Genomic DNA, 16535 nt, shown 5'->3' with positions numbered 1-16535 from the left:
ATGTAGTGCAAAGGAAGATAATGTTTGACAAGTTATATAAGTTAAATCAGTGTGTTAAACCTTTCAATTTATTTACTGTATTACAGAATATAAAATGTTATAGGTTGCTATGTGATTTTGTGAAAGAATGTAAAATTAGTTTTTAAGTATAATTAGTTAATTATTGTATTAAATATAATGTAATGTAGTAAGTGGCTAAATGCTCAAGTTAGCAAGGCCAATAAATAAACACAAAAAAAAAAAAAAAAAAATGTTGTTATAAATTTTCAAACATAGCCTTTTATTTCCTGATAGCACCTCTGCTTGCCGATGGCTGGTTACACATCTTTTCCCTCTGCTTTCAAAGATTGTTATAAAATTCTTTACTTTACTTGTTTGGTAGACTTTTTTCCGCGGATCTTTAGGTTCCGATTTAACCTATACAGTTTTCTTTATAGATTTAACCCTCGTATTAAATGATTACTGAACTAAGTGTGAGTTTTATTTTGCCTTAAGGCAAGTTGTAAAAACTTTTCGGTTTGAGAAAATAATGAGCTCAATCAATATCAATAAAAAAATTTCATTAAACCCACGAATGTATGTCCATCCTAGAAAGTTTCGTCAAAATCGTGATATTTGTATTTTAAAATTTATTGGCTAAGAAACGGGCGGCCAATTAATTAATCAGCACTATTCGTAACTGACATCTATCAAACAATTTAAATTTTTTAAAATCGGTTTAGGATTTTTTGGGAAAGCGTGGTCAAGAAATTTTGCACTTTTCTGATAATTTTAAAGAAACATTTCCCAAAATTAATCATCACGACTCCTTATCGAGTTTCATTAAATTGCTTTTAAATTTTTGAAATTGGTGCAGCCCTTTTTGAGAAAACATAGACGAAAGGTCAAATTTTAGCTCACATACGCACGCACACTTTTCCAATTTTGGTGTGAAATAATTTAGAATTTTAGAACGTAAACTTTTTCTTTTGGAAATTTATAATTACTCAATTTGAACATGAACGATATTTAAATTACTATTATTGTAACTACGTTTAATTTTTTGATTGCAAGTATAGTAAAAATCATCGCACAGCGGTGAAACTCCAATTGAACTTCAGAGGAAAATATGATAAAAACCCAACCAACAAATTTATCCTGTTCTTCAATCGAAGTTTTTAGTTTACACCTATTTTTTAACTTCCCGTAGGGCAAGTTATAGTAATCGCAAAAATATCGAAAATGAAAATTTTTATTCATCTTTACGTTTCAAAGGTTTTTGAACATTTTGGCATACCTTAGAAAAAATGGATGCATGTGTGTGTGTGCGTGTGTGTATGTGTGTGTGTGCGGATGCAAATTTTCGTCGACGATTTCGGGACCACCGATCAACCGATTTGAATAATTAAAAAAACATTCGATTCGTATTGATAAGGAGACGTGTTGATTAGTTTTTGGCGAAGGCAGGTCCAGCCGTTCCGAAGATACAGGGCAGAACGTGCCAAAAATGGTAACTCAGTTTTTAAGAGAACAGAGCGTCCGATTTTAATAATTCAAAAAACATTTTACTTGTATTGACAAGATGAAGAATTGACCAAATTTTCATGGTTTAGCGGTTTCGGAGATCTAATGAAAAAAGTAAAAAAAAGTCATTTGGCGGTCAAAAATGATCATTAGACATATGCACATTAAATTATCAGATATTTTATAGAGATTTTAACAATAAGTATAATTTTTTTTTACATTTCTATGGGTTCCGTACCAATGCTTATCCGTTAGACGGCGGCGCGGCACTTACGCGCTTTGACATTTCGTTTCTATGCAGTTCAAGCACTACGATTGCTTTGAAAAAAAGTTCAGAATTTCCAAAATATGTCAAAATGAAGAAAACATTTTTTTTCAAATTTTTCTTTTGTTTTCAAAAAAAAAATTTTTTTTCAAAAAATGGTAATTTTTTGTCAAATTTATAGTTTCTCAAAAATCTAACTTTTTCGAAGTAAAATTTTTTCAAAAATGTTAATCGTTTTTAAAAAAATAATCATTTTTGGTACGGGAAGTTCCAGCAATTTGCCTTAAGGCACGATGCCATGCGCACCACTAGTTTAGATTTTCCAAATTGTGACTTTTATTTGTAGATATTATACTGAAAACTTGTATGTTTATTGTGAGGATATTTTTCCTTGAAATCATTTCCATAAGTTTTATACATATTTAAAAAAGTATCGGTTATTACATAAGTCTTAAGTTTAGCCATAATTCATTTTTTAATTTTTATGTTTTATGACCACTCTTCATATTAATTAGTCATTTACATTAAAATGTGACATGCCATTCATACGTGTCTTGTTTTATTATTATAATATTCATCGGTTAAAAAGAAGCAATAATATTAATATATTTATGGCTTTTAAGTTTTTGTTCGTGTTCGTTTCTTTAATCGACGTCAATATATATATATATATATATATATATATATATATATATATATATATATATCTATATACATATATTTTAACTTTACTTGTTTTTGAGATGTAGGACCGTTAAGCCCCGCTTTTACCCTACACATATATATATATATATATATATATATATATATATATATATATATATATATACAATATGTATATATATATATATACAATCCGATTTTTGTCCACGTTTTCGGGCGCACGGATCAACGGATTTGAATGGTTAAAATACATTCGATTATTATTGATAGAGAGATGTGCTGATTAGTTTTTAGCAAAGGCAGGTTCACCCGTTTCGGAGATACGGAACAAAGAGTGCAGAAAATAGAAATCGAGTTTATGAGAGAACGCAGCAATGATTCAAAAAACTTTCAGCTTGTGTGGACGAAACGATTACTTTTGGAAAAAGATTTTTTTTTTTTTAATTAAAAAAAAATTTTTGGATATCGAAAATAATTCGGATAGTATTACTAATTTTAGCTAAAGTTCTAAAGCTCACTTATATACTTCAAATAAATAATTTTATCTTTGCAATTCAGTTTATAAAATTCTTATAAATATTAGACAATGTCCTTCATTTTAAACTCAATTAATTGAGTTTTGTTTATTTACTTTTCAGTAAACATATGTAAGTTACAGTATTTAAAATAATCTATTCGAAAGCATTTAATAGTCCTGGAATATTTTATTACGGTACGGAAAGTTCCATCAATTTGCCTTAAGGCACGATGCAATACACCACTAGTTTATTATTATTATGCACTGAATATCATAATCAATTTTTTAACTTGATTAAATTATACCAATTTATCAATCAGTCCATTATTAAAAATGTAAAGTCATGCTCATAGAACAAAATTTCAATAATGAATTCGTTAAATTAAAATACAGAAAGTTAAAGTTTATCAAGTAGCAATATATTTACGATTATAAATGATCTGAAATTATTTGTAATACATTTATAGTTAATTTCAGAATATTATTCTATATTTAGCAAATATATTTGGAATTTCCACTTAATTTATTTAGGCTTATCCTAATCATGAAAATAAATGAACGCATATGAAAGATGTCACGAATACAACGGAACTCATAATTCCTTATCAGACTTGGACATGTTTATCAGAAAAAACATGTGCAATAATGAGATGTTCTCGGAAGAGCGTTTTATTAATAGAATGATATTTAATTGTTGTTTTTTAAGCATTTTTGCAGAAATGTACGTGTTTATGTCCAGAAAAACAATTTAAACTAGATTGTGTTTCACGTTCTAGATAATTGGGCAAATAGTAAATATAAATCAACTTTAAGTTGATGGTTCAGAAAGAATAGCTAAAACATAATAATTAAACTAACGTTAAAGTTTTATATGTGTGCTATCCATTTTAGAAAAAAATCTTCTAGATTATGTATATGTTTCAAAATATTCAATGTTTTGTGCAAAAATATAATGGAAATGATTAGAAAAAATGATAGTGTTGAAATACTTCTACATTTTTCTTATCAAAGTTTATTAATCATTACCTTTTACTAATGCTTATAAAGTTTTTTTTTATTGATTAATAATAAGGTGACCATATTTTAAGCCAAAACCGCGACTGCTAGTTTTAGTTATAAATAATCCTGGAGAAGGGGGGGGGAGCTTTACAATAACAAACGCTATTTAAAAATACAATGAAAAAAACAAGCGAGAGATAATTGTATATTAAATCATTATTCCAACTCTGCTGACGAAATACCAGATCAAGGTTATTTACATTGTTATTTTTTGAAAAAAATGCACTCAAATTTATATCTTGCATTGGTTGAATAACGTAGCTATTATTTTCTAAAATTTCTTTAAAATTAAAATAAGGCATGGGACTTGGTTGTCTCAATTTACCCCGTCTATAGGATAAAAAGAACCAGGTTACAAGATTTTGAAAAACAGTATAAAACACATTTTTACAATAATGAATTGCTATAAGTTTTACTGAACATAGTCAGATAGTTGTTTGTGTTTGTTTGATATGTGCATTATTTGTTGTGATATAATTGGTTTCGTTTTCACAATGTAAGGGCTCTAACAAAGTAAAATTGGACCCACCTTACCCTATATTTTTTTCGATAATTTTATATTATATTTTTCGATTTATTTGCTTTTTTTTCACTGTTGAACCTTGTATAAAAAAACATAAACTTCTCTGCCGAGAAGTTAATTATGTACAAGTTTCTTTATAATTTAAACAAAAATAAGTTTATTTTCTTAATTTACTTATTAATATTCTAAAAACTGGGACAATCCGGGACAAATATTGCTTTTAGAAAATCCCGGGACACAAGGTGGAAATACGGGACTGTCCAGGCCAAACCGGGATGTATGTCCGGCTACCTTAACAGTGGTCGTCCATTAATCACGTGAGGGGGAGGGGGGGTGTTGACAAAAAATTACAAAATATCACGTGGGGAGGGAGGGGTGTAGTAAGATATCAAGATACCTTTTTTTATTCAAACATTTTCAAAAAAAATCAAAAATCTTAATTTTGAATATCACCACGTATCACCAAGGGGGAGGGGGTGTTCAAAAATCCTTGAAAAAAATCGATCTCATGATTAACGGACGTCTGCTTAACAGTAATATGTACCCAAATAAATATTTTTAGTTTAAAATAATTTTTTTTACAGAGTTATTTATCGTAGGAAGTGAAAAATTACACATGCGATATATTATTAAAATATTTTTTAGTTGATAAATTAAATGATTACAAATGATTTTATTTTTTTTTAAATGTGTAACATACGTTAGAAATGTAACTGCATTGTTCAGCTGTATCCAAGTAAAACTGTAACTATAATGCAACGCACAAATATTTTGACACGTTAATCCAGCTGTATAGAACAGTTAACACAATTATGGTATTTCAAACTTTTCAAATTTTTAACACAACTTTTCAAATTTTTCACTGTTGTTTTTCACGGGAAATTAAATTACGCATGCACTCACATATAATTTGTTTAAATATTTTCTAGACTGATCTAACTGTCAAAAATAATTTAAAATAAATTATTAATTATTAAGGTGATATTTCTTTTGATTAATTTTCCAATTGCACGAATACAGTTGCTAGCGGCGCCGCGCGTTGGCATGGACTACCGCACTGTCGTGTTGCGCGGCCTCGCCGATTCGGTGACGGTGTCCGTGCCCGTGATACGTACTCGCACATATATGTACCTACAATGTGTAAACATATTCAATCTTTAAATGTGGTTTGTTTTTATTTCTGTTATATCAGTTTTAATAGAAAGATTAAACTTCGAATAGCACGAGAAACAGCTAATTGGTATGATTTGCGATCGAAAACTGTTTTGATGATAACATTACGTGTACTGAATTGCATAGAAGTTTGTAGATCACGTGTTTAATGTGTGTTTCTCTGTGTTAGTTAATTCACAAATTTATTTATTATCATTGTTATAAATATTCATATGCAAATATTATAATAATATTAAACATATTTTGCGAAAAATTCAATTTTTTCGAAATGCCAAATTATCAATATGTGCGCATATTCATTTTTCATGATTTCTATAGTTTATTTTAGAACATATAAGAATCATGAAATAGATTTTTTTAACTTCCCTTAGGATAAGTTATAGTAATGGGCCAAAAATCGAAAATTAAAATTTTTGCATATCTTCACGTTTTAGAGGTTTCTGATCATTTTGACAAGCCTCAGAAAAAATGGATATGTGTGTGTGTGTGTTTTGTATGTCCGCATTTTTTGTCTACGTTTTTGGGCGCACGGATCAACCGATTTGAATGGTTTGATTCCTATTGATAGGGAGATATGCTGAATAGTTTTTGGCAAAGGCAAGTCCAGCCGTTACGGACATACCGAGCAAGAGAGCAGAAAATATAAATCGAGTTTTTAAGAGAACAGAGCATCCGATTTGAATGATTCACAAAACTTTCTGCTTGCTTTGGCATAATAATTGCTATTGGAAAAAAATATTTCAAATATTTTTTTCCAATTTTTTTTGTATATCAAAAATAATTCATATTTTAATTCTAATGTGGCTAAAGCTCTAAAGCTCACTTATATACTCTAAATAAATAATTTTAACTTTGTAATTCAGTTTATGCAATTCTTATAAATATTAGACAATCTTACAGTATTTATAATAATCTATTTTAAAACATTTAATATTCCTTGAACATTTCGTTATGGTACGGAAAGTTCCAAGAATTTGCCTTAAGGCACGATGCCATACACCACTAGTTTTATTTTATGATTTCTTGTACAAAACAAAAAAAAAAGTTTAATTAGTTTAGTTAGTTAGTTTTCTAGTAATTAAAAAATCTTTTAATATTGTTATATATTGTTTAAAATATGACAGAGAATCACCACCAATATCTCAAAAACAATAAAACTAAGAATTTTTTAACAATATTTGGAAGTAGAAAGCAAAAGACGTGTAATAAGCCATCAGACCATGTTTGAAAATCTATTTTTATAACATAAGTATTTTCTTTTGTTGTAGTTTTTATAGTTGTGACGTTATCAGTACTATTATTTAGTTTACCAGACCTAATTATATTTTTCAAGTATTCGTTATTTAATTCTTTTATAAGATGTATTGTTAATTTTAAGTCAGATTCAACAGATGTACTTATATGACTTTTATAATGGCTTGCATATTGGTGGGGTAAAAAGAATCGACTAAACTATACTATATAACCTATATATATAATCTACCATGGTGAAGGTAAAAAATAAAAAATAGTAAATAAAAATCTAGGCGTAAATATTATAAAATAGTAAATAAAAATGTAATTTCAGTTAAAAAAAACAAATTTGCATTCCAAATCTGCTGATGAAAATTGACTACAAAATACGAGATCAAAATCATAGACAGTGTTATTTTTGTAAAAAATGTGCCCATGAAATTTATATTCTGCATTGGTTGAATTTTGGAGCTATTATTTCATAAAATACTTTTAAAATTAAAAATGAGACACTGAATCTGTTTGCATCCTAGCTGTCCTTACTCCGCCTATGGGGTAAACAAGGAGAGATGCTAAATTTTAGAAAAATATTAAAATAACACTTCTCTATATTAGTATTTACTGGGAATTCAGCTGAATATAGTACGATAGTTGTTTGTTTGACTCGTGTTATGTTTTGTGATGTACAGTATATTTGATCTTTGTACCCCACTATACCCTGTATGAAATATATATTGTTTGAAATGTATTTTGCCTCATCAAGGCAAGTTACATGAACTACCGGATACATGTAAATAATCGATTTAATCAATTATAATTAATTGAAAGATTTAGTTATTTAAATAATATTTTAATTGTAGACCAATAAAATTTTAGGATGTTCTTTTAGATTTTAGATCAAAAACTCTTAACTATGAAACACAGTTTTATTAAAATCGTTGATTTTGTTTAAAAACTAAAGCAAGGAAACGGCCTTACCGATATTTACTAAAATCTAATTAGCACTATCCACAATTGATATTATTTGAACAGTTTTGGAATATGCATTTTTGACGCAGACGTGTATAATTTTTTTACACTTTACTGAAAAAAAGAGTAGTTTGAAGAACACGAGTTCGATAAATGACTGTTTAGAGAAAATTTTTAAAAAAGGTCAAATTATGGCCCGTATACACAGTCACACAAACAATTTTGGTCTCACACAAAACAGAATGACTTGAAACATCGAAAAAACATAAAATTAGCATCTGATCATCTGTTTTGCTGATCAGTCTCCACAGCTCTGGTAACAGCTTTGTTTAGCAGCAGGAAGAGCCTACATACATGTTTGGTGTCATCAGTGGTTCCTACATATTATTTCCATCAAATCTCAAGAAATCTCAAAGAATTCATACTACAATTATTGATTATTTATGGAACTTATGTTAAATTCGAATTAATTCTACGATCATTCGAAAGCCATAAAGTGCATTCGCCGTGCTATCGATAATGAGAGTCGATTCATTTGGGTTTTTTCAATGCGTCACTTACGGTTCGTACGCGAGGCGCTCTCACGCGTAAAGTACGGGCGGACTTCCATGGTACGCGCAGGTTTCTCCACCGTCGGCATCGATATTTCCCTACAACACTTTTTTAGCTTTGAACTTCCCATTGTTATCATTTTGGTTTTCATAGAGGTATAAATAAAATGATGTAATACCATTCACACATCTAAAAATAGACATCATTGGCTAAATTAATGTTGAACATTGTATGGACTGAGGTTAAGATTGTCGGAAATTGATAGGTTTTGCATAGTGGTCAAGATTTGACCAGGACTTTTTCTATTTAACCCGGAAACTTTTGAGGTATAAATGCATGGATATGAATACCCATAACTTATAATAACTGAGACTAGCACAAGTAACGAGAGGAGAAGGTTGTAGAGTGAAGATCAATATATATCGTAAACTAAATTGTTATTTATTCACTTTTCTCATGGTGACGGGATATTTATGATTTACAGTCTCATTATTATCTAATTAATCATAGTGGTCGTCACCATAATTGACCCTTCGAGTCGGTTTTTATATCACTTACTAGTACGTAGCATTATTGAACTTAATCACTTTGTAAAATTCTGAATTTATTTATGTATTTATTGTTTAAATATATAGCCCACAGATTTCTTCCGAAAGGACCTAAAAATACAATTATTTTACATTATAGATAACAATTAACATATATACAAAATTACAATATATAATAAAATTAATAATGCGCTTAACAAAAAAATTACATAGAATACAGAATGTAACAATGTTATTTATTTACAGAATAAGATAAATTAATGAAAGATATTTGAAAAGAAAATAAAAAGGTTAACTTGAGCAGATGGAGATTATTTGATTAGATTATGAATATCTATTTCATTATTAACTAAGTTAAAGTTAGAGGACATAAGTAGAATAGGCGAATTTAAGAGAGAATTAGATTTAGGAGTCGGATAATTGAAAAATAATTGTAAACGCATGGATAGCCTAGGAACATTATAAGATAGATAGAGGACAGTCTATAGCATTATTGCTAAGTTTAAATAAGAACATAATAGCACAGATAAATCGACTGAATTTAGAAAAAAGTGCTAATAAAAAAATCTATGAATGTCATTTTGTTTAATATATATGATTATAATGCTATAAGCAAACCAGAACCAATATTTAAGTAAGTTCATGAAGAGGGTGGGTAATGATCAGCCGGGATCTGTAATTACGAATCCGTCAAGAAATGTAGATAAAATGATAAATACAATTTTGTAATGAATAATTAAAATTATATCTTCAATATAAAAACTTATTATATATTATTAAGACATTCAGTAATTTATTGTTATTTTAGTGTTTTTATTTTAGGGTCAACCATGAGAAGACAACTCAATGGATTGTCTATTTCAGTTGTGTCTACATACTTCAAATTAGTATTTTACTTGCTTTTTTATCGCAGCGATGCTCGGAAAGGCTATTTTCATTAGAAAACATATTTATGCTTCATAATTTCAAGTAAAAATGCATATTACTACTGGTTGATATCAGGTTGCACGTAACTCGGAACCTCTCTATTGCAAACCAGAGATACTACTATTGACTATATTCCGAGTAATTTTGAGTTTTTCATTATTTATTTGAGCGATCAAAACTTAAGGGTTCTATAAGTTGTTGTGATGAATTATTTATTTACTACGTAGCTGTATTATAGATTAAAATACCAACAATTGTGTTATAGTGATGACTTATTTTTAATGCAACAAAGCCGTGTGAGGGCTATTCTCACTTGGAATCATATTGTTATGTATATTCCCAAGTAAAAACCATGTAACTACTGCTTGACATCAGGCTGCTCGAAGTGTTGTCGAACCCAGGACATCTGATTCAGATCCTTACTAACCATTCACGATCAGTGTCAGTCGCACTAATCACTTACCTACAAGCATGCTCATTTTTGAACAAAGGTTTTCTGTAATGTTATCATCATAATAATAAAATACTAAGCTACGTACAACTATATCAAAACTATGAGCAAATATCGAATTTCATATGCACTTTAGTAATGAATATGCAAAATGAGGAAGAACAAAAAAAAAATTGTGACGCGCAATCGAGCCCCGAGGCCACTCAGTGACGCATTCGTAACACTTTAGTGATCATCTGAAAGAACCTGTTCAAATAGTATTAAAAATTTATATAAATGTTTACCATTGATGCTTATAGTTCATTGAAACATTTTTTGAATAAACTTCAATAAACTACGCATTCATTATTCAATGACGTCGAAAGAATCCAAACTTGTTGATAACAACTCGATTCGTTATTGTTTTACGCAAACGTAATTGTCCCAACAGCGCGCAATTAAAAATGATGTATTTTTAATATGAAGAAAAATAACCAGGTTAAAGTTTATCCCTGACTATGTGAAACCGATAGAAAATATAATAATTTATAATTGGAAATCCTTGTTGTTGTATTTCTTTGTGTGTGTAAACCGACTTTGAGAATTCAAAATCTGTTTTTGATAAACACCTGCCGGGCCGTTTTTTGTAATTAATTCCTGAAAGTTATTTGTGACGATTATGATGAAACTTCGTGTGGTCATAAATAGTGTTCATGGTCTTGACGGACATCTAAAAATATTTATGATCTTACGAAAAGTGGCTTAATTATGAAAAATAATCAAAATTTAGAATAAGGATTCGTGTAAAAAATTTTAACATCAAAATTTTAAAAGTTGCTAAAAATCAGTTTTTATCAATTATGTCGATTATTTACACATAGCGGAAACTTCAAGTAATTTGTTTTAAGGTAAAATGACACTTCAATTTAATTAATCTTCGAATTCAGATAAAAGGTAGAGCGACGTCTTACACTCATTATTTTCATAAAATATGTATGAATATAAGCACACATATAAGTAAGCAAAATGTCAGCGAATCTGCCGCAATTTGAGACATTTAAGGCAAATTCTCATTTGTTTGAAACAACTAGTATTTATGAACTATTATAAATTTAGATCTATAACGTTTAAACCCATTTAGGAATAATATGAGTTATTTATTGTTAGCAATTTCAATAACAAAAATCGTATAATATTTTCTGTTTAATCAATTTCATTTCAATATCATACCTTCTTATCACACGTCTATGTATCTAATTAATAAATTTATCAATAATAGAATTAATGTATCTTTTTATATATATACATATATAAATTCCTTCACATCAAGCGGGTAATCCATGGAAAAGTACGAGTGCTTTTCAATAAGCCAAGTCTCAAACTGAAATTAATTTACATGTGATTTTTCGATAATCAACAGAAATAAATGTCAACCGGTCTCTGGTTATGAAATAAAATAATTTTGAGGCAAAATCATAATTGAAGAAACTGAATACAATAGAGATATAGATAGCTACACCAATAAAGGTGAAATTCATTGTGATTAAACGAATTTACCATTGACATTACAGTAGACAAAAAGCGTCCTAAATTAAGGTGGTCATACGTCCCGGTTTGGTCGGGACAGTCCCGGATTTTCCACCTTGTATCCCGGGTTTCTCTAGAAGCAATGTTTGTCCCGGATTAAGATCTTTTGTCCCAGATTTTCCGGTTTTTAGAAAAGTATAGGTTTAAAAATAAATATTTTTCTCTCTTTATAATAAAATTACAACTACAATAAAAATGATATTTACAAGAAATATGCTTATATGAAACAACACCTTAAAAATTGAAAGAAAATTTCCGAATGCAAAATTCTAAAGACGGCTTAAAATTGCCTCTCCCATTAATAATTTCAAACTTTTATTTTTAATTTCTGGAAAATTAGCAAAAATTAATAAAACGAATTCTATGACTGCTTGGCACAAATGCTTATTTTGAATAATTTTTATTATGAAGAAAATTAATCAAAATTTTATACAAGGCTTAAAAGCAAAGAATATAAGTTATATTAACATATAATCAAATGATGAAGTCCTACCATAAGTCAGTAATTCTGATTATACTTTTGCCTACAATTATTAAATTTATAGAAATATTTGCTTTTGCTAATCATCATTTGCAGTCGAGGGCATCGGCATACGACCCCGTATCGATAAGTCGCTCTTATCTTTATTTCAGCCATTATAGAATACTTGTCTTTATTTGTTAAATAAATTATCAGTGACTGTAAATATTGTGCAAAATAAAATAAATCAATATAACAGCTCTTGAAATAGCAACAGAAATAAAATAAGAAGAAATAAATGTGCTCGGTTGTCGGTGTTGTACACTTCGAGAAATATGTTCTTGAATATGCGCAAATTAGTCTCAATTTACTATTTTATCTAATAAACATATGGTAGTCAAAAAACCGCAGAACATATTTGTAAACTGTTAAGTAGGAATATATCTGAAATTTCTAAGAATTGTCATTTATTCATATCTCCAGGTATATGAAGCCCAAAATGTTTTATCTAGCATGATACATTTATAACAATTATCAAACTGTGTTTAATTTAATTAAATGAAATTATTACTTCTGCAATATATATTTAATATATTAATCAATCAACATACATTTTATTGAACGCTCTTTTTATATTTAGTTTTATATGATTTCATGTGTCACGGTGTGTAGGGGAAACTGGGAACAGTAGTGACAGTCGTCATGACAACTAAACTATACTGATTTTGAGATAGGGCCCAAAGGGAGAAAGATGAAATATGATTGCTTGAACCGTCTTGAGGGTGTGGACGGTTGTGACATTTGGCCTTTTTTGGTGTGATTTGTTTTTATAACAAATAGATCACATTTAAGGACAGTATTTCTATTTTTTCACGTAGACAAAGGTTTAATGCTATTAATTACTATTTAATTTACTTTTCTTTCAGCTAACTGGTATAATAATAAAATTATTGTTGATAAAAAAAAGTAGCACAAGCGTACACAGTCTCCCTTACTGATTGAAAACTTTACCAGTTCGCATAAGAATTTATTTATGTGACATGATAATGTTTTTAAGTGTTAACTGTAAAATGTAAAACTACATATAATAAATTTAATTTAAAGATGAATACAAAATATAATAAATACAATTTAAAGATAAATACTACATATAATAAATTTAATTTAAAATTTGAACTCGGGCCCTATTTCGTTGATTTTTACTACACAGCAGGAATTAGAATTTGTATTTTTACAAGTATAACATTAAATTTACTGCATTTTTAGTTTAATATGAATGCAAAACATATATATGTTACAAAATAAACCTTTAAACCTAAATCTTTCTCATCTAATTTTGCTCTATGATTGACGAATATACTCGTCATGGCTCGATTCTAACGACATATTACTATGCACACTTTTAAATGAGCCAGTTTCTCACAGTTAACTCGTTAATAATGCTCATTAATGGAAAGCTTCTTAAATTTTTTAATTTGTTGCTACACGCAGAGGTTTAAACTCAGAGCCTTTTTATGGCAAGACCGAGTCTATATCAGTACGCCACGACCGCCTCTACGCGTAGACCAAGGATGAGCAACCCGCGGCCCGCCGAGTGTTTTTCTGCGGCCCGCCAAGCATTTCTCAACAACAGATTATTTTTCTAGATATTTTATCAAATACGGCTGTAAAAGCTAATTTTTTCGTCAGTCAAATTCTGGTAAAAACTGTTGTTCTAGGAAATAGAATTTCCTGATAAAATATATATTAATTTATTTACATATTGTTTAACAAGCTTCAATATTGCAAAAAAAATGAGAACTTGTCCGAGAACATAGCAACAACGCATTTCTAAATTTAAAATATTTAAATAAGTAAATCTTATAAAGTCGCAAGGGTTAAATTATCGTAAATTTAAAGACTTTCTGGCAATTTAGTTCGTGAACATGTCGATTTTCAATAAAGTACGTTATCTCTATAGTGATGCAATGCTTTAAGGAGTAGACGACTCAAATAGCGAATTACAATTGTTTTTGGATATGAAATAATAATTATAGTTCTTTAGTCATTTTGGTAATACAGAATATCTTTTGCAGAATCTTGTTTCACTTTTCATATTGAAAAAAAGAAAATATGAACAAATTTTAATTGTGATTCTAAATGTTCAAAGCTAACAAGACAGCTGTTTTCATGTAAATGTTTTCTTCGCCATTTAACATGCAAAATAATACAGATTAAAAAAATTCATTTTTTCAGTGAACATCGAATTTTTTTTAAAAATCTTATGTCAGCCCTGAGAAATTTTCGCTGTTGAAAAAAAGGTAAATCAAATTACGATTCAAATTCTTTTTTGGAAGTACATATGTGCGCGAACAATTACACAAAAGAAAAGTCGCTGGAAAATAATTCATTCATTCAGAAAAAAATCTAGAACAAAGATTGTGCCAGTTTTTAAATGTTTTTCAATTTTTTGTGCCCCAATTTTGACTATAGATTTATCTTCAGCGGTAAAAGGTACATTGGAAGACATATATATGTCACACACCCAATTCAGAAAATTAGCACCTATCAAAACTGAGTAAAACATGTCAAAGCTGCATACAAAATCTAAAAAAACGGCTGATATTGACCAACTTATGTAAAAAATGCAGTGCTATTTTTTTTTATTAAAGGTATCAAGTAAAATTGTTTTTCTTTTAAATATTATTTGTTTTCATTTTATATTAATATTTATAAACACTTATTATATAAAATATATACTTTGTTCAATTTTATATTTTTGTTCTCTTCTTGTGGCAATTTTGTAATTTTGTTGCAAATACATTATTCCCGCACTCAGTCAATAAATCTTTTGACTTAATTTTAGATCAGACTTTTATCAGAGTTTATGAAAAAGCTTCAATTTTATTAAAAAAAACAATTTATTTTCATCATGGCTTGTACGGCCGTAACAATTTTTTTAAATCTTGTTCTTTATTTTAATTTTTTTATGCGAAATGGAAAACTACATACAACTCCAAATTTTTATTATTTTATAATGAACATGTTTTGTTCATTATAAAATAATAAAAAGCTCGGTAATTGATCAACTAACTATTATAGCCTTTTTTGTGAACGTTTTTAATTGAAATTCGATCAAGATTTTTCTGAGCTTATAAAAAAGCTTAAACTTATCCACATCATCCGCTGCAACATTTTAAAAATGGCAACGAAATGGTTACCTCCGATAAAACTAACTGATTTGCAAGCTTATCCTATTGTACAAATATTTCCCGATGTACATAAGAAGTACATAGTTTTTGAATGTCTCACAAAAGGAGCTATTTCAGCAAAAAAAATTAGAAATTTAATTTTAAAATCAGGAGATAAAACTGTTTTTGAGAGGAAACTGTTTTTTTTTTTTAGAATACAACATAATTACAATATGAATGTTAGTATTTTAGCGTTGCTGTGGGTAAATTATCAATGTAATAATATTTATACATTCAGAATTGGTATTCTGAATATATAAATATTTGAAGAAGTCATTTCTAATACTAATGATTTTCTAAAAATATTTCCTGTGGCTAAACGTTTGCCGGGTCAGCTGGTATATATATATATATATATATATATATATATAAATTACGTGCGGCCCGCCAAAAAATTTGAAAATGTAAATTGGCCCGTGGGCTAAAAAGGTTGCTCGCCCTTGGCGTAGACAATATGACGACTTAAACAACAAGCTATATTTACTAATAAAATAATAAGTTGCGACAGACAGACTTCAGATATCTTCAACTCGAGACGGCTGAATAAACCGATAAATCTGACGAAATTTAAGTTAATGTATACAAATTGAATATTAACTTAGAAGGTACATGGATTTCTTAATTGAAATGAAACAAAGAATTTATAAATTGCATTCATATGCAATCGTATTTATATATCGTATCGTATTTGTATAAGATAAATATTTTTTTTTATGAATACACCTATCGCCCGTTTTACACGGAAGATACGTTCCACAAAAACCGTGTGACTCGAAAAATTCACTTTTATATGGAAAAACAGTGCTAAATAAAATCACTATGAAAAAGCTCTTTATGTAAGTATTTAATATGATGAATAGCTAATACATTTCAAACATATTGAATAAATTGGAAAA

The 16535-nt window shown here is 28.6% G+C and overlaps 2 protein-coding genes across 2 annotated transcripts in view; one reads left to right on the top strand and one right to left on the bottom strand.

Moving 5' to 3' along the window:
- The window catches only part of LOC113378741 (peptidoglycan-recognition protein LC-like), a 34385-nt gene extending 28961 nt beyond the window's left edge, over positions 1-5424 (bottom strand). The window contains exon 1 of the mRNA XM_026619320.1: positions 5231-5424. The gene's annotated coding sequence lies outside the window, so the exon portion shown is untranslated. The remainder of the gene's footprint in view (positions 1-5230) is intronic.
- LOC113378740 (probable medium-chain specific acyl-CoA dehydrogenase, mitochondrial) overlaps positions 1-16535 on the top strand; it is a 78808-nt gene that overhangs the window by 20861 nt on the left and 41412 nt on the right. The gene's annotated exons all lie outside the window — the stretch shown is intronic.

The sequence above is a fragment of the Ctenocephalides felis genome, unplaced genomic scaffold (genome assembly GCF_003426905.1).
Source record: "Ctenocephalides felis isolate EL2017-DRISC unplaced genomic scaffold, ASM342690v1 CF-g0.4_SCAFFOLD_01886, whole genome shotgun sequence".
NCBI lineage: Eukaryota > Metazoa > Arthropoda > Insecta > Siphonaptera > Pulicidae > Ctenocephalides > Ctenocephalides felis.
This window is presented reverse-complemented; position numbering and strand designations above follow the sequence as displayed.